A 19269-nucleotide genomic window follows, 5' to 3' on the forward strand; every position below is an offset into this window, starting at 1 on the left:
ACGCGTAAATTACGCCAAACCATAGGGAGCATTTGTGTAATTTACTCTTACATAGAATGAAAGGATTTGAATTATGATTAATTATTATTTAATCAATTCAAATCTTGTTTTTTCTGCAAGTTACTTAAACTATAAACAGGACCACTTGGCTTGAAAATTCCGTTCATGACATTCTTTAAAGGCATATGAACGAAAGTTGTAACGCCAGTGTTCCAGGTATTTTCATTTTAGCATTGATTCCTTAAAAAGATTGCAAATTTGGCCCCTACGTTGGGCGTACGAGATGGGTACGTCGTACGTGGGTCCTTAAAGATGGGCGTGGATTCCCTCGTGTACGCTAAGCGTACGCATGCAGAGGGCAAACCCTAATTTCTAGGGTTTTGACCCTATTTAAAGAACTTTATGGCCTTAAATCCTTTCTTACCTCCAGCCTCCATCTCTCTTAGCCTCCATTTCGAAACCCTAATTCTTGTGTATGAGTTTTGAAGCTTTAGAGTGACATTTTGGTGTTCTTGGTGGTGAAGGAAGAACTTTGGAGTTATGGTGTTGCTCTCAAGCCTTTGGATCCAGATTCTTCCCATCTTTGTGCATCTTCAGGGGGTATAAAGTTCAAATCTTAATGTTTGCCTTGCTAGATCTTTTTAGGTTGCTAGTTATGACCTTTTTGTGGTCTTTTGCGTATTGTCTGCTCCAGACCATTTAAGCTTTCCTTTCAAGCATTTTAGAGTGTTTAGTGTCATAAAAATGCAAGTTTGGACATTGTTATTCTTCCATGCAAGAGTTACGGAGTTTTAGATGGTTAAATAGTTAAGATTTTAATAAATAATACAATTTAAATATAAATATTAAAACATAACACTTAGAAAAAAAAAATTATATATGATTGTAGTCACCCACACTACACCATGGTTAGAGGTCTTTAAAAGGTTTAGTTTTAACTAACATTTTATAATATTATCATATAGTTTAAATTTTTATATAGGTTTGTATCAAATTAATATAAAACTTTATATGTTACAGATAATGGCAACAAAATAATTATTTTTGATCAAACTTATATTTATATTTATATTTATATTTATATCATTTGTGTTTAAAGCTAAATTATTTATATTTAACAATACTAACTTGAATTTCATTTATTTATTAACTTCATATAATAATGTAAAAAATTAACTATATAATACTCTTTCGTGTTTATGTTTATGGAGTTCTGAATAGGTAAATTATAAATAATTTAAAGCGTTACGCATATTTAAAAGATTATTTATGTGCGTTCATATTCTATGTGTATTATTTATATAAGACATTTGTATTAGGATCTAACTTATTATATAAATGGTGATGGTGATCATTTCAGTGAGTCTTAGTAAGAGTAATTGAAATATATATCTTTAACCATATTGATGTAATAAAAGATTATTAATGGCATTGAATTCTATTTTAATATTCTAATTTTTCAAATTCCAATTAAAAGTTATTTAAAAAGAAACCACTAAAACCAAAGTAGTCTTTTTTTTTTTTTTTCATTTATGACACTTAATTGATACTTATAAGACATAATTAAATAAGTTTAAAATATTAAAATTTTATTTAGTAATTAAATGACTAATATAATCATTTAATTTTTAGACTAAATATTATACCAAAAACCTTAAAACCAATTATTAAAAACTAAATTATTTACATATATTGTTTTGTGACATTTAATGTTTTTTTCTCCAAAAATAAAAGTCAAATGATGCTAACCAAATTTCATAAAAGTGTTTGAAAACAGATTTGGTTAATTTGCCAAAAAATAATAATTGTTCTTTGTATTGTATTTAACTATGATATCTTTTTGGAGAAAAAGATAGTTAAATCAAATCATAATAAGTTATAATACCTTAGGAATTTAGATATGCAATGCATGACACCATTTACATACAATCAATGTTTTAAAAACCGGTTTGAACCGGCCGGTCGAACCGGTTGGACCGGGGACCGAAGGAATGAGCGGTTCAATTACCACCGGTTTTATATTAATTTTTGAACCGGATTGAACCGGCCGGTTTTTAGAAAAAACCGGTTGAACCGGTCAAAATATATTTGGTTGAACCGGTGAAACCGAATAAATACACATGAAAAAAACCATTTACATACTAAACTTTGATGATTTTTTTCTAAATCTATTTAGTTTTCTCTAAATAAAAACATATGGTAAATGTTATAAAGTTTTTTGATATGGTTGTATTCATCTAATATTATATTTGGTTTCGATATTATATTTTATTTCTTTTTGACGTATATGGATTGATGTAAAACATTAAAACTTATGGTTATGTGTTATTTTAATGTATTTGAATTCATTTACAACTTATTTTATATGTATTTTTAATATTTGAATTTTTAAACATCAAATTCATTATATATATATATATATATATATATATATATATATATATATATATATATAGAGAGAGAGAGAGAGAGAGAGAGAGTCAAGATCAAATAAGAAGGAAATTTTTGGTAGGAAGGTAAGAAGTTTTTTTTCTACATATTTTTTTCGCGAACAAACAAAATGAATCATTAGATGATTCATTTGTAAGATGATTCACAAGAAAAAATTCTCAAAAAAACATCTTGATGATTCATTTATACAATGATTTTGTTATTCACTAAAATTGTCACAAAAGTGAATTTTTTCTTAATTTACTTAAAAATGAATCATAAAGATGTTTTTTTGGGAATTTTTTTTGTGAATCATCTTACAAATGAATCATCTAGTGATTCATTTCTTTTGTTCGTCAAAAAAATATGTAGAAAAAAAACTTCTTACCTTCCTACCAAAAAAAATTTCTTACCGGATCTATATCCTATATATATATATATATATATATATATATGTGTGTGTGTGTGTGTGTGTGTGTGTGTGTAGGAAAATAGAAAAAAACATAAAAATATAGAAACCGGTTCACTCAGCGGTCGAACCGGGAACCGGTCACCATACCGGTTCAACTAAAAAACCGGTTTTTAAAACATTGCATACAATTGAATAAATAAATAGATGAAATTAAATTCAAAAGGGTTTAAAATATCTTCTTATGACCTTTGAAATCCATGATTTTTTAAATATCTTAAATGTGGAAAATTTTCAAATTGTAAATCTTAAAAAAGATAAGAAATACATTAGGAATATTTTAATATTCACTTTTTAAATTAATTCAAATGAACCAATAATATAGTCACCATATTGTTCTTTTTTTTTCCAATTATGTCTTGTATTTATTTCATCAATATGAGCGCAACTCATTAAAAGTCAATACTTGTATTTCTTTCAAAAAAACACTTCAAACACATTTATATTCATAACACAATTCAAAAACATCAAAATTTACAACACTTTTTTTCTTTAAATATCCAACCTTTACCTAAAATTGACAACACATTTTCAACACATAACACATCAAAATTAACAACCATTTTCTTTTGCCTATAATGTACAACCTTGACACAATTTTTCATCATCTCTAAATACCAAAAATGTAACATCCAAAAATTTCCAACCAATTTAAACTTTTCAAAAACAATCCATGTTCCATTAATTATTACAAAAAGGTTTCCAAATATAATATTATCAGAGTATCCCAGAAACAACATCATAAAAATGAGGAGCAGTACGATCACGTCTTTGCCTTGCCACGATCTCCTGATGTACCTGAAACAATAACTGAAAACTGTAAGCCCGAAAGCTTAGTGAGTTACCCCCAAAATACCCATACACATACAACAATGAACAACATATACTATGGGTCCAGTCAACCATCGGGTTGGAATACCCTTGGCCATCAACCATCGGGTTGGAATGCCAATATACTACGAGTCTAATCATCCTCAGGATGGAATACTCTCAACCCACAACCATTGGGTTGGAATGCCCACACTCCTACACATACAATAACTACTATGGGTCTAATCATCCATCAGGATGGAATACCCCAGACCCTCAACCATTGGGTTGGAATGCCCACCTACTATGAGTCAAATCATCCTACTAGGATGGAATACTCCTGGCCCACAACCATCCGGTTGGAATGCCCACATACTAACAAACATGTGCACCTATCGGATAGCCATATAACAATTTATAAAGACAACATACTAAGGCCCTATCATCCTTGGGATAGAATACCCTCCACTACCAATCAACCAAGTGCACATATAACAGGTAATCTCTTACCAACATATAGACAGTTAGACCTAACTATAGGTCACTAAGCATAACCACATCCAATCTACTAGGATACTGATCTATCATGTCACAAACGTAACTATCGCAAATACAAATCAAAGGGCCGGCCTTGGTGCCTTAGACCCTTGAGTATAGTGAGGATAACTCACCTTGCAAATGTCGAACTGAAGATATGAGATCAAAACTCCCGATCACCGCCACGAACACCACCGCCTAAAACTTCATTGAAACCATAACCATCAGAGACCAAATTACCAAAATACCCCTTTGAAGTCAAACTGGTCAGCTCTTGGTCAAAGTCACATTCCTGGTCAAAGTCAACCTTCCTGGTTGACCCTACTCGTCGAGTCATCCTGGTGACTCGCCGAGTTCATGAACTCAAAACCCCACAATTCGCAACTGGACTAGCCGAGTCACCCCATGACTTGTCGAGTCCTTCAATCCGATTCATAGTGTGTCCAACTCACCGAGTCACCACTCAACTCACTGATTTGCATCATAACCAGTTGGGTTAGGGTTTGCGACCCAACTCGTCGAGTCCAAGAATAGACTTGCCGAGTCTACTTAAGTCATCCCTATTCAGACGATTTCAGGTCATCTCACTGCTTCCAACTCATAGATCTGGACTCCTAGGGCTAGTTCCACAAGTAAAGTTTCCAACTTTATGTGCATGCAAGGCAATATAGGCTCAACACAAGCTAGAAAGAAGGTTCAAGACAAGAATGCTCTTATACATGCACAAAGGTTGATACTTTATGCCACCATGGACCAAGATAAGTCTAGATATGAAGTTGCAACCCCAGATCTAGTCCCAAAACCCGAGATGGATCTCAAACATGCTAAATAGCCCCAAATCATCATCTAAGAATAGATCTAGAAGGAAAGAGCTCAAAGCAGCGACTTGTTACCTCCAGAATGTGCCCAAGATGAATTAGATTCTGGATCTACACGAATTCCTTGATGCTAGCCTCTTGATCTACAAACTTCCTTCTTTATATTCCTCCTCCAAAGCTCAAATCTCTTCAACAATGGAAGCTCACACGATTTTAGGGTTTACTGACTCTCAAGGGTAACAAGGAGGCTGAGGGGAGGACATAAGGTCCTTTAAATAGGGTGCAAACCCTAAGATTTAGGGCTTTCTCTTCCCAGTACTGACTCGTCGAGTCAAGCCGCCGACTCGGCGAGTCAGGTCATGTATCACGTACCCAACACACATTCTGACTCGACGAGTTAAAGCTCCAACTCGCCGAGTCTACTTTTCCATTTACACTTTACACCCCTGAACTCTTGCTTCTGAACTTGGGATGTTACAAAAAAATATTGGATCGGATCATGTAGACAATAAACTTCAAATGGAATTCAAAGAAAATAGAAAGAAAAAAGAAGTGGAAAGATGAAAACAAACATATTTCAAAGTTTTTCATTCTCGTGCAATATAGATAATGTAAATGATAATAGAAGACAACCAAATGTTTCTTATATATATACACAACAAATTTCAATTAAGTAATTATTAAGTAGCATAAGGTGAAAAGTAAGGAAGTTTCAAAGGAATATGATTCAAGATAGATGATTTATCTAAAACCACATCCATTTGAATGGTCTCCTTTATAATATATATATATATATATATATATATATATATATATATATATATATATATATATATATATATATAATGTGTATAGAGAGATTTGAAAAATAACATAATAAATACATAGTAGTCATAATCAAATAAACACATTAATAAATATATAATATTAATTACTAAAAAAATATTTGTTATAATAATAATGATAAAAAAGGAATATATATATATATATATATATATATATATATATATATATATATATATAATATTTTAGAAATAATGATAGAAAATTAGAAATGACTATCGAGCTCTAAATTACTAATTTACCGTGGAGATAATGGGTTATTTTGTAGTTGATTCTTACCGGTTTTGGAAGATTTTGCCACTGGAAAGAATTGGATTCAGGAAAAAGGTTTAAATATCATATAGCTACTTATTAGTCCTTATTCTTTCCTTTATTTTATATGGATATTTTTTGTATTTTAAATCTAATAAAATAATTAAATGAGTTGGCAGGTCAGAAAAACTCAGCCCAAACCCGTTTATCTTCGTATCGGGTTCATGCAATGTGGCAGGTCGTGATGAGAATGGTCACCACTAGTTTATATGTTCATTTTTAATTCATGATGGATTGTAAGTCTTCTTTATTCTGTTTTGGACGATTTTGCCCCCGAAAAGATTTGGTTAATTGTCAAATGGATTTTACTGGAATAGAGGTACTTTTATAATTATGCCCGAAAGTGTAATAATATTATTGGTGTGTCATCGATAGTTACTAGGTTTGGCTTCTTGAAAGATTATTGTTTTGGTCGATTTTTCCCTTGAAAGTACTTTGATGTTGCTGGTTCTTTACTGATGGTGCAATGTTTTGAAAGATTGATGGTTACCCTTAAGAGTTCCTGCTCAATAGTGCAATGTTATTAATGGTTCCACCTTGGAACTTGGAAGTGCATTTTTTTTTCTGATCAATCACCATAGTGTAGTTCTTGGGCTTTTGTTTCTTTCTCTTCCTCCATTGTATTTATACTCCGTTTCTCTACTTTTAGGCTTTTTTATTTTCTTCTTCTTTTGGAACTGGCAGAATTTTATAAAGCCACAGCCTAAAAGAAAGAAAGATCAGGCAAAAATACAACAACTTACGTAATGTTAAATGGGAAAACAATCCAAACTTCCTATTTACAATTACTAAAATTACCCATATGCTTCATCCAACTAAAAACCAAAGAAATCATATTATCCGCCAGCTTAGAGTTATTCACGTGCATGCTGTTAAACCAAACTTCATTCCTCGCCTTCCAAGCACACCATAAGTAACCATAGCAAATAGCTAGAAAGATTTTCTTTTTTTAGGACAATTTCCCCAGTTGGCCGCGAAGTTCACAAAAACAGAGATCGACAAGAACCTATGAAAGGAGATACCACACTAATTAAAAATCCAATCCATAGTATCAAACACAATAGGACACTCCAGGAGAATATGATCAACATTATCCGCACCATTACAACACATTTGACAAAAGAAGAGGGAACACTGATACCTCTCTTGGAAAGAGTCGCTGTTGTGGGAATACACCCCAGAAAAGCCTTCCACATAAGTGCAATACATTTAATAGGGACCAGATGAAACCAAACAATGGTATTACTCACCGGCACAGTCAATTTTTATCAATAACGCCTCTAAGATCGCTCACTAGAAACTTATCATCCACTGACATCTTCGAATTCTATGTATCAGTTCCATTAGACCTGACCACTTGGTTAACCAAATTCACAACAAAATTCAACTCCAACATTTCCTACAGACAGTTAGGACGTCTTTTCCAAGCCTACGAGAAGCTGCTATTATTCCACCTGTTATCAATGAAACATGACTTCCTCCTGTCTAACGCACATAAAAAAGGAAATTTAGTTGCCAAGCTTCCAACCCCTAACCAATCATCAAGCCAGAAAAGAGTGCCCGCCTCGTCCCCAACCTAAAATTCAAAAATTTGGGAAAGCTCGATGCTGAGACTGTTAAGCGTCAGTATGATTTTGTTACAATACTACTCCAAGTGCTCGGAAGAGACTTCTTAGCCCAAGATGTAGCAGATTTCCTTTCACAGTTATGAATACCACAAACTACGATGCCATAAGGAATTGTTTTCTTTTTTAAACCTCCACAACCACTTTGCAAGAAGAGTCTGATTAAGCAAAGCAAAAGAACCTAACCTAAGCCCCCCGTCAAATTTTGGCCCAAGCACAATCTTTCAAGCTACCCAATTTATTTTTTGTTTCTCGTCACTTCCACCCCAAAAAAAAACGCCTCCTTAATTTCTCAAGAGTATCAATGATAGCGACCGGAGCCTTGTACAAGGAAAATTAGAAAAGCGGGAGACTTCCCAACACCGACCTAACTAAAGTTAACCACCCACCGAAGGATAACGTCTTAGTTTTCCAATTCAAAAGCTTTTTATGCACGATCGATGATAGGTTACCAATTCTTTATGAGAGACATATTGGCCCCAACCAAGACTCCAAGATACTTGAATGGAAAAGAAGCCGCCTCACAACCGAGAACTCTAGCACAATTGGCAATATCATTATCCGAAACTCGAATACCAAAAACCTTGGACTTATGGAAATTGACATTAAAACCTGAAGAGGCATGGAAACACCTCAGAATTCTCGTCAAGTTAATGAAGTTGGAGCTGAACCATTTTTCGATAAACATAGCGTCGTCGGCGTAAAACAAATGTGATAAAGACGGACCACCATTTGGAACGTCAACCCCATGCAAAAGATAATTATCACAAGCGGAACACATGGCCACATTTAAATCTCCATAATATTTCTTTGCCGTTCAAAATAAAATAAAAATTAAGATTTCATGAGGTTTATTTGAATCATGCAATTATAATCAAAGGTTATTAATTAATCCTCCCTAATAAATAAAGAACTTTTTGCCACTTGTCTATTTCTTATGCATTTGAAACATTTAATTTTATGGTTAATTCTTATAAATTAATTTACATTTGTCATTTTGTGGTAATTTTTGATTTTCTTAATTAACTATCTAATTTTTAGGTTATAAAAAATAATTAATGTGTTATTAATTTGTTTTCTTATATTTTTAAATTTTAATATGTTTCCTTCAATATATATAATTCAAAATTGACATGTTTCTTTTGAAGTTCATTGTCATTTTAGACAAAATGGTCTATATAAAAAAATAATCAAACTTTGTTGTTTTTTATTTACAAACTAAAAAAAATGTTATATGACCAAAATATAATTACTCATCTGTAGTTTGTTTTTTTAATATAAATTGAATTATTATTTATTCATCATTTTGTTTGTATATATATTTTAAAATTTTATTGAAAAAAGTAATTAATATTTACACTTTGGTATTTAATATTTTCTTAAAAAAATATATTTAAAGTATATATATATATATATATATATATATATATATATATATATATATATATATATATATATATATATATATATATATATAATCAACCCGTGTAGTGCAACCGTGTATTGCACGAATTGATTATTTACTATTTATGTTCGAACAATTATAATCTAAGGTTATTAATTAATGGTGCCATATTAGCAGTGATCTTCGTGAAATTTTGGTGATAAAGAATAAAAGGACAGTATACATCTCCTTGAAAGTATGAAAATCAACTTTGAGTATAGCTACGACAGGATCACTCTAACCATGTCTCCTGTTTAGTGTTCATATACATGTAACAGAAACCAAGAAATTCCAGACATGATCTGAAGAATAATCAATTTCGAACACATATATGCATAGCATCACATGATCAGAAGACCAATTCAAAGAATCGGGGCAGATCGAGCTTCGGTTTCTCAGAAAGTTTATAGACAAGAAAGCGATGACAAAACCAATGTGCAAATTACTCATCGGTTGACAATTAAGACAGCATCTCAAATGTTGCTCGATAGGTCAAACGAGACAGTACTTTTATATAGTTACAACAAATGAAGTACATCTTCCAAGCAAGTTTGCGATAACGCCGATCACTAAGTGTTTAGATTTATACTTGTTTTATATTTGATGCACCTAGAAATATACGTCAAGAATAGAATTGGTCAGAATACTTTCATCTAGTTTACAGACCTTATATATATCACACTCTTTAGCTTAATGATCATCATCATCCAAAGATACACTTAATTAATTACTCGGCCATGGAAAGGTCTTTTTTCTCTTCAATGTTGTTGGTTCAGCTACTGATGCTGCTACCAGCCTTCATTGTTGCATCCACACAGCCTCAAATGTCTCAAACTTATATCATCCACATGGACCATTCCTCAAAACCTGACCACTTCTCAGACCACGAGTCATGGCATCAACACACTGTAAACTCCGTTTCATTGACTTGTCGTGAAGATAAAGAGCCATTTCTCTACTCTTATACACATGTCATGCATGGGTTCAGTGCTAAGCTCACCCCTTGTCAACTAACAGAGGTCGAGAAGTCTCCTGCTCATGTTGCCACTTACAAAGAGTCATTCGGCAAGCTGTTCACCACCCATTCGCCGGAGTTTCTTGGACTGAAACGCAGTTCCGGCATATGGCCAACCGCTTCATACGGGAAAGACGTGATTATAGGAGTAATCGACACCGGAATTTGGCCGGAAAGTGAGAGCTTTAGCGATAAAGGGATGTCTAAAGTACCGGCAAGATGGAAAGGGAAGTGCGAGAATGGCACAGCTTTTATCCCGTCGCTTTGCAACAAGAAACTCATCGGAGCTCGATCTTTTAGCAAAGGGCTCCAGGCAGCAGGTATTAATATCTCCACCGAGTACGACTTTGACTCAGCTAGAGACTTCATGGGTCATGGGACCCACACATCATCCACAGCTGCAGGTAGCTATGTCTTCGGTGCGAGTCACTTCGGTTATGCAAAAGGAGCAGCGAGAGGCATAGCACCAGGCGCACATGTCGCCATGTACAAAGTCCTCTGGTCATCTGACACATTCGCATCCGCAGCTACTGACATTCTAGCTGGCATGGATCAAGCAATTTCCGATGGGGTCGATATAATGTCAATATCTCTAGGGTTAGGTCAAACACCCTATTACGAGGATGTAATCGCCATTGCATCACTTTCAGCCATAGAGAAAGGGATAGTTGTAGTTTGTGCAGCTGGAAACGAAGGACCAAGTTCAAGTTCAATATACAACGGTGCACCATGGATCATGACCGTAGGTGCAGGGACTATTGACCGGAGTTACCTAGCCACATTGGAGCTCGGAAATGGGTTGAAATTCGAAGGGACGTCTTACTTTCCACAACGCGTTTCTATATCCAATACACTATTGTACTTTGGACGCGATGATCCGAAGAAATCCGGATGTGTATCTCTGAGTAGAACCGAAGTCATGGAAAAAGTAGTAGTGTGTGACACCACCAACCTGACGGATCTTTATGGGCAAATGGAAGTAGTAAGCAACGCAGGTGCATACGGTGCAATTTTCTTGACGGAATCATTGTTTCTTGATCCGGAGGACTATTCCATTCCAGGCATATTGTTGCCTACTCGATACGGAAACGAAATAATGGAATACGCATGGAGAAACACATCGATTGTGAAAAGTATGCAATTTGTGTCAACGAAAACAGGCTCCGGACCAGCACCCGAAGTTGCGTATTTCTCTTCCAGAGGACCTGATCCTATCAGCCCACACATTCTAAAGCCTGATATTCTTGCTCCTGGAGTAGATGTGCTTGCAGCAGTGAGACCAGATGTGCCTTTCATGGACGCTGGAGGCTATGACTTGCTAACAGATTATGCTCTTTACTCTGGTACATCAATGGCAGCTCCACACGTGGCTGGAGTTGCAGCGTTGGTGAAAGCTGTTCATCGTGACTGGAGTCCAGCAGCTATCCGGTCAGCTATAATGACAACTGCAACCAAAGGAGACAATAAACTAGGAACTATTCATGACCAATGGAACGGACTCACGGCTACACCATTAGGGTTTGGGGCAGGCCACGTTAACCCTAACGGAGCCATGGACCCTGGACTTATCTATGATTTGGATACACAAGATTATATTCAGTTTTTATGTGATCTTGGATACAATGAAACACAAATGGGTGCTGTTATAAGAAGAAGTCGATGGGGTTGCCATATTAACCATACAGATCTTAACTACCCTTCGTTTATCGCCAGTTTCAACCAAACCACTTCTCTATCAGAAAAGCAGTTCACCAGGACCTTAACAAATGTTGGAGTTCCTGGATCCACCTACTGGGCTTCTCTAGAGATTCCTTCTGGAATGATAGTCAGCGTGGAGCCTAATACCATCAAATTTGCTAGCAAATATCAGAAGCAGAAGTTTGTACTGAGCATAAAAGTGGACAAAGACGCTCCAAAAGTTAACTATGGTTATCTCAAATGGATCGATGACAATAACCACACGGTGTCTAGCCCTATCGTTGTCACCAGTTATTGATATAAGTTGTCGTTAACCTTCTGCAGCTTGTGATGATCTCTGAGATTCTGATACTAATAACACAGACGCCATTGTAATGTTTCTTAAAGCATAAAGACATATACAACCATGCATTGAATCATGAAGGCGTGCATGAATCAATACTTGGTTTGTACGATTTTTTGTATGAATAATTTGATATCCATTCACTTGCTGCTTTTTTCGAAAGAACCGAATGTTTTACAATCAAATAGATTCACATGATTATAAATCTAAGAAAAATCAATCAACAAGATCAATCAAACAACACGAAAAATTTGATAAACTGAACTTTGATCTACATCAACGACAACCTCTGTTTTTTTATTTCTTCTTTTATCACTCATAGAAGATAACATGTGAAATAAAGACAAATTATCCACAATATAGACTTCATTTAGAGCATCTATAACGGGGAGTTTAATGGAAGAGTTGAATGAGATGTTATGCCTTCTTGTCATTCAATGGATACAACTCTATTGTGAAATGCCACCTTGTCATTCAATGAATTTGGAATTCAATGACCATTGAACTCTTCAATGGAAAAAAAGAAAGTCTTTAAAACTTTAAATAAATATTTTTTAATATGTTCCATTGAACTTTTAGAGTTTAATGCATTGTGGGATAAAAATAAATAGAATTATACGGAATAATGAATGATGATGTGACACTCCATTGAACTCTAGACCACTCATTTGGTACCTTTTTATTATACTTCTTATTTTTATAGGTTACATATGAACAAAAACTAAATATAATAAAACTTCAGCATAATGTCATGCAAGAAAATCACCAACCATATATGCTTCCCACAAGTTAAACTTGCCAATTGTTAGTATATATATATATATATATATATATATATATATATATGGTATGGTTCACTTGAGATTAAAAAAAAAGTAAGGATCTTGAGATTCAACCTCAGTCACATATTTCTCATTTGTCGTTGCAACGCTCCAGCGTACCGGCAGCTACAGGGTTTGCCTAATCATAAATGATTATACATATATGTCTGTTCACAAACTGAATAATCATAAATGATTATGACAGTTAGTGGCAAAAGAGGTGGTGGTGACAGAGGTGGCAGTGGTATAAATGACGGAGGTGACAGTGATGGGGTCAGCTGGTGTCAGAGGTAGTGATAGTGGTGGTGTCGGTGGCGATTGGGGTGGTGGGGATGGTGGCGGATGAGAAAGGAACGGGCGATGCTATATAATCATTTATGATTATAATAGGCATATCGTGCCAGTACATCGGAGGGTTAGAGCGGCAAATGTGAAATATATGGTTGAAATTTGATTCTCAAGATCTCTTTTTTTAATTTTAATCTCAATGAAACCTCTCTCTCTCTCTCTCTCTCTCTATATATATATATATATATATATATATATATATATATATATATATATATATATATATATATAGCTTAGTTTGGTTCACCAATGTAACTTAATGAATTCAATACAGTGAAATATGTAAAAAAAATATTTCATCTTTACTTTCATTTCTTCAAAAGCAAACTTGGTATCAGAGCTCCTTTAAGTGATCATCACTTTGTTCTTCATATCATTCTCCATTCCATTCTTACTCTGTTTTTCATATCTTTCTCAATTTGATTAAAGTGGCTTCACATTCATCTCAGTTAATTCAAAAATTATGTTTAAAACTCCTCAACTGCTCTTTATCTCTAATCATGCTATTGGTTTCAAAACAATTTGATGGATCAAATTTTGATTCGTCGAAGAAAGCTATCACGATAACTTTGTCTACTAAGAAAAAAGTGGGGTTCGTGAATGTAGAAGTGATCAAAACTTCTTCTCATCACAAAACCTTTGATCCAAGGCAAAGATGTAATTATATGGGCATGTCATGGATTCTTCCTCAACACAAGAAATTTGGCAAGATCCAGATTATAAATTTGGTCAATCCAATGGTGCGAAGCTTTATCAACTTTATAAAGAATCTTAGATCCGTCTCAAGGATACAATGATCTTGGAACTTATTTCACCAAATTAAAGAAGAATTTGGATGAGTTAAATGCCCTCTCAACCATTCCTAATTGTATATGTAAAGCAGATGCAAGAGATTTAACAAAATCAGAAGCTTATAAAATTTCTAATAGGATTCAATGCAAATTACAATTTTTTTTTCAGAAGCAATATACTCATAATGAAACCACTTCCAATAGCTTCTCAATCCTATGCACTTCTAATGCAAGATGAAAAACTACGAGATGTACATTTTCCTTCCAATTTCATATTTGAATCAACTTGATTAAATGTTTCTATAAATGTTAACTCTGGATCTAATGGAAACAACTTCAAAGAGAATTATGAAAATAGAAAGCATCTTTCGTGTATATTTTGCAAGAAGTCTGGTCACATTGCTAATAAGTGTTATAGATTAGTTGGATTCCCAAAGGATTTCAAGTTCACCAAAACCAGAAATGCAACTACTAATGTTTCTAATGCTTCTTGTTTTTAAATCAATAACGACGATGAACCAGAGGAATATGTCCCTTTAACATCTCATCAAAACAATTCTCACTCGATGCATGATCTCACAAATGATCGATATCTTCAACTTTGTTCCTTATTGAACAAACTCAATGAAAGTAGTGGAAGTGAAAATCATCAATAAAAGGCTTTTGTAAACAAGTTATTTGTCAATTTTTCTGGTAATGCATTCCTATCTCAACAACAATTAAATTATCCTAATAATTGTCATTGTCTTGAGACATCTTATATGTAACATCCGAATCGTGAGGTATATTTTATTTATTTTGGATGTTTGGAGTTGCCACGACGTGGCAAGGAACTTTTGGATGCTGACTTCATTTAATTCGCCACGACGTGATAATTTATGGGTCACGGCGTGGCTGCCACATAGTGGTTTAAACCCTAATTTTATGGGTTTTCACCATATTTAAAGGAATTAGGAGGGTAGGTTTTTTCCATCTTTAGCCTCCATCATCCTCCTAATCCCTGAAGAAACCCTAATCCTTTTTCTTCATTGTTAAAGCTCAATTTGGTGCTTTTGGAAAACATATTAGAAAGAAGAAAGAAAAAGTGAGACAAGATCCAGCAAGCAAGTTTCCATTCCCTATCTTAGCACACTTCGGGACCTTTATAAGTGTCCAAGACTCCACCTTTATGTTGTTAGGTTGCTAGATCTTTAGTTTTATCAATCTCTAGGATATTTGGAGTGGTTGATGGTTTGGATCGGAAGTATGGTTGGATTTTGAGCCATGCATGGGATATTTTGTCATAATCCTTATTTTGACCTAATATGAGTTTAAAACCTGCATTAGACATGCATGGCTATAAATCACCAACTTTTAGGTTTGCTTTGGTTTTGGAAACTCTTCTGGAGTTGATAGACTGAGAACTTTTGAGATTAAGTGCTTAATGGTTAAGTCTATGTCATGTTTTGCCTTTATTGGACCTAGGGTTTGAGATTTTTATCTCTTGGAGCGTATAAAGGGATAAAGTTCCATTTAGAAAATAGAAAGGACTAGATCTAAGCTTTAGAGCTCTCGGGATCAAAGGAAACATATTAATCCGTTAAGCTGTTAAGAACCTAGTGCCCACGACGTGGCATTGGGTTGCCACGACATGACGACTGGGGATCATCGTCTGTTTTGTCGTTTGTGGACCATGACGTGGTCATGGATGACCACAATGTGGCAGTCAACTGAAGTCAACTTTTTCCGTTGAGTTTTTGACTTGAGTTAGGTTTTGGTCAAACTCCTAGTTTAGGAATGTGGGCTAAGGGTTTACTTTATGTGACTGTATAGGTGGTGTATAGCATTTGTATTTTTGGCAGTGAGAGCAATAGCAGTAGATTATCGTCTGATAGGTGAGTCTTCTCAATTTACTTGTGGGTCGAAGGACCCAATGTCGGCCCATTAGATTGTGCTATGCAGAATGATAGTTGTCTTTGTGATACTTGTATGGAAGATCGTGGTGGTAGTCCGTGACATTTGTATGAAAGACCATGAAGTAACCCATAACGCTTATGTGTAAGTCCTTGGGTAGCATAGGCACTGCAAGGGAAGACCTTGGGGGAAACCCTTGGAAATAGTATGAAAGACCATGAGGATTGCCCATGGTACTTATATGCAAGACCATGGGGGTAGCCCATGGTAATGCTTGTATGGTATGTGGTATTTTGGGGAACTCACTAAGATTTATGCTTATGCTTTTTTGGTTTAACTTTCTCAGGTACTTCCAGTTCGAAAGGGAAGGGCCTGGAGTGATCGCCTAACACCCCCTTATGATTTCTGCATCGATGATAATTTTACTTTGATGTTTTTGATACATTTGTATTATGATGGTTTTGAGACACGTGATGTATAGTTTTGATGATTTTAAAAATGAAATAATTTATCACTATTTTTAGGATGTTACAAGTGGTATTAGAGTCTTGGTTTGAGGGATTCAGGCATAATCATGGGTGTGTCTGAACTCAAAATGAGGAATTGATAATCTTTTGAAAATAAAATAAGTTTTCTAAATTTTTTTTTCAAAAAAGGGTTGTGATTCGTGCAATCAATCGAGCTCAAGTAAGTGAATCCCAAAATACCCATACATGAATATGATGATTAGTATGTTGTTATATGAATTACATGGTAGAGTATGGCTAAGGATACCTTCAAGATTGCATGCTAGATTTGTCTGATTTTTTTGATGCTTTATAGCCAAGGGGATTTTAGATGCTATGTATTACTTGGGATTTGTATCGGCTCAGTTAATTGCTAAGTGTATGCTTTGAAAATTATATATGGTTAGGTGATGGGTTTTATGCATAAGAACAATCCTATGTGCTCATACAAACCCTAATGTTTGGATCTAGGTTTATTTATTATACATGCTTTGAATCCAAGACTTTCAACCCCAGATCTATCATATATAATTCGAAAATAACATCATAAGAACAGATCTAAGTGTTTACCTCTTTCAAATAACTTGGAATCCTTGTAGTCTTCTTGATCTTGAGCTTAGAGTCACAATTGTAACTCTTCTAATGGTTCACAAACCCCACAAGCAAGAAGGCAATATGAGAGAGGGTGAGAGATGCTAATTTCGGCCCTAGGGTTCTCTTGGAATCAAGTGTAGCCGATTTTCATAACCTAGGGGTCATATTTATACTGCAGGTTGCTAGGGTTTCAGTCTAAACCCTAATGGACAGCTTAGCCACCAAGCAGCCCAAGGAACCTTCTGGAATAAGGCCTTGGACGAAAATATGATGGATCCCCATCATAATTTCGTTCCCCCTTTAGCCCGTTAGGTTTCCCAGTCCAAAACTCAAGTATCACACATTTGACAGTTTATGCCCCTTTATTTAATTAATCTCTTTTAGTCATCAAATTAATTCCTAATTAATTTATGACCAATACTAATTGAATAAATATGATTTCTCCTTTAATATATTATTCTTCTAATATATTAATAAACCATAATATTCTCTCTCTCTCTCTCCTTATAATTACCTTGTCACGTTGCTTTGGTGAAGGCAACCCAAAAGGACCATGCACAACCGGGTCAAGTACATACCAAATATAGTTACGCGCTTAGACACTAATCTTACAGTCTCCCACTTGGATAAGTCTAGTAACTATATCTCACATATGAATTCAGGATCCGATTAGCAATCGTAGCTCTTATACTTCGTTGTCAACTTTGATCAGCAAATTGTCATTCAGATAAGGGATTGTATAATCCTCTATTCTAGATATCATGTTGACAATGCTTATCGTCCAGCATTTGTTCCTCGATTTCTGACTTGTTTGACATAGAATTTAGTTGAACACATCAACTTCATTCTGACCGGGCCTCGCACATAAGTCAAACCAAATCATCAAGTGGCCAAGATATCTCCTTTATTCTCATAGAATAAAAGGAACAGATTAACTTCGACTCATATACATCTATTATTTACTAATTAAATCATGCACAACAATGTGTTTTTTAACATCAAGTTACTAATGCGTTTACACATTATCAATGCATAACCAACTAGCAAACAACAATCATATCTCTAAGTTTTAAGACTATATGATATTATCGCTTTGCAATCACTCAAGGTAAAACAACCATGAAGTGATACCAGCAAACACGAGTTTATTCCAATGCTCAAATCATATTCATAAGCACTCATGAACTTTGCAACATACCTTTGCTATGTCTAAAACCTTTTAGACAATCTACAAACAATTCATGACAATCTTCATTCACATCTACTTCCAAAATATGAACGACTGTGGACTGTTCGAATAATCCTATCATTCAGGAAGTCAAAACATGCAAAAGTGAAACAATAGATAAATAACCAACACAAGATAGTAGCTTTACTCATAAGTTACACAACTTTATTTATTCATCAAATGTCAAGTACAAATTATCTATTACATGTTTCCTATCTAATCCAAACTTATATCATCCTTCAGCCCAATGCTCCTAGTGTGTTGCAAGTGTTTGACCCTACTCAGTCCCTTCGTAAGGGGATCTGTTGGGTTTTCTTCTAATGATACTCTCTTCACAACGAGGAGTCCCTCTTCTACCTGATGTTTGATAAAATTGTAGTTTCTGTCGATATGTCGAGATCTACCATGATGTCTTGGTTCCTTGGTTAAGGCAACCGCTCCTTCATTATCACAGAAAATTTTCCATCGACTCCTTTATGGATGGCATAACTCCAAGGTCTCCAATGAAGTTCTTCAACCATATAGCCTCCTTTGATGCTTTGCTTGCCGCAATGTACTCTGATTCGCACGTTGAATCAACTACGGTTTCCTGCTTGGAACTTTTCCAAGTCACTGCTCCTCCGTTTAGGGTAAAGATCCAGCCCGACTGCGATCGGTAATTATCCCGATTCGTCTGAAAACTAGCGTCACTGTACCCTCTTACCCTTAAGTCATCACTCCCACCGAGGACTAGAAACCATTCCT

General features: G+C 34.8%; 1 pseudogene; it reads left to right on the forward strand.

The window, feature by feature from the left end:
* Nucleotides 1–10070: 10070 nt before the first annotated feature.
* Nucleotides 10071–12299, forward strand: LOC145052763 (subtilisin-like protease SBT3 pseudogene; annotated as a pseudogene).
* The last annotated feature ends 6970 nt before the right edge of the window (nt 12300–19269 follow it).

This window comes from Lactuca serriola, chromosome 1, assembly GCF_051521515.1.
Source record: "Lactuca serriola cultivar US96UC23 chromosome 1, Lser_US96UC23_V15, whole genome shotgun sequence".
In the NCBI taxonomy this organism is placed as follows: domain Eukaryota; kingdom Viridiplantae; phylum Streptophyta; class Magnoliopsida; order Asterales; family Asteraceae; genus Lactuca; species Lactuca serriola.